This window comes from Humulus lupulus, chromosome 9 (assembly GCF_963169125.1).
Source record: "Humulus lupulus chromosome 9, drHumLupu1.1, whole genome shotgun sequence".
In the NCBI taxonomy this organism is placed as follows: domain Eukaryota; kingdom Viridiplantae; phylum Streptophyta; class Magnoliopsida; order Rosales; family Cannabaceae; genus Humulus; species Humulus lupulus.
Genome location: NC_084801.1, coordinates 77697851 through 77698882, shown reverse-complemented (window position 1 = coordinate 77698882; position 1032 = coordinate 77697851). Strand labels below are relative to the sequence as shown.

The following is a 1032-nucleotide window of genomic DNA, read 5'->3' as shown; positions in this document are numbered from 1 at the left end:
GGGATTCTCGAGACAGGATCTATCAGAGTAGTGGCAGTACCAATCCCTAGGAACATTTTATGTTTCGTGCATATCCCTTTTGTAGATTAGTTTAAGAGACAAACTACAAAATTTCTCAGAGACACGTCAACCGGGTGAAGAGTTGGTCTTGTTCCACTAGGACGTATGGGATTGTTTCATTTACCAAGATGGATTTCAGTTAGCGATGATGGATAGAAGGATGTATCTTGATAGGAGGTTGAAATGCAAGGATGGATCCGGAAGCTCTACCCAGATCCCACATGGCGAGATCTGGCTCTTGGACTGGGACGTCCACTGCAACAATCTATTTCTTGGAGGAAGGAGGTTACAAGCACTCATGAAGTTGGTTCGGACCTTTATCTCAGCTCTAGGTTCTCGCTACACTTGGACTATTTGCCAGTCATTGAACCTAGGACGGGTCTTGGCCTTCATGCCACTGCTTGCTCAATGTTTGCTGGGCCCTGGCCTCTCTTAAGAATCTATGAGGCCCACATGACAATGTAACGTGTTCTTGGTGGAAAATATGGACAACAACACTCTTTCCCATGAATGCTCCTCCTGTTGCAGCATCTATGATGGTGCGTGTAATAATGCACAACCCATTACAGAAATTGAAGACCAACATCCATTTCTCAAGGCCGTGATAGGGACATTTTCTCAAAAATTCCTTAAACCTATCCCATGTGTCATATAATGATTCCCCATCATTCTGGAAGATGTTATTGATCTCTCCTCTCAACCTTGTAGCCTTTTGTAGTGACCCAAATTCGCTAATAAAGCTTGGGGCCTTGATTAGCGTGCCTAAAGGGCAATAATTGTTATATTGTATTAATATGTGAATTTAATGAATATGTAATTAGAGTGCATGTTTAGGTGATTAGATATGCGTGTGGGCCCCATTTGGTTGTTAGGGGCATATTTGTAATTTTAGCCTGTTAGGGGCATAAATGTTATATTTATGTGTATTGTGATTGATACCACGTGTGGGTGGTGATATAATTACGGTGTACG

General features: G+C 42.2%; 1 non-coding gene across 1 annotated transcript; it reads left to right on the top strand.

Annotated features, from left to right (window-relative positions):
- The first annotated feature begins 656 nt into the window (after positions 1-656).
- Positions 657-763, top strand: LOC133802901 (small nucleolar RNA R71). The gene has a single exon (XR_009877646.1). It is a non-coding gene; the product is annotated as a small nucleolar RNA R71 (small nucleolar RNA).
- Positions 764-1032: the final 269 nt, after the last annotated feature.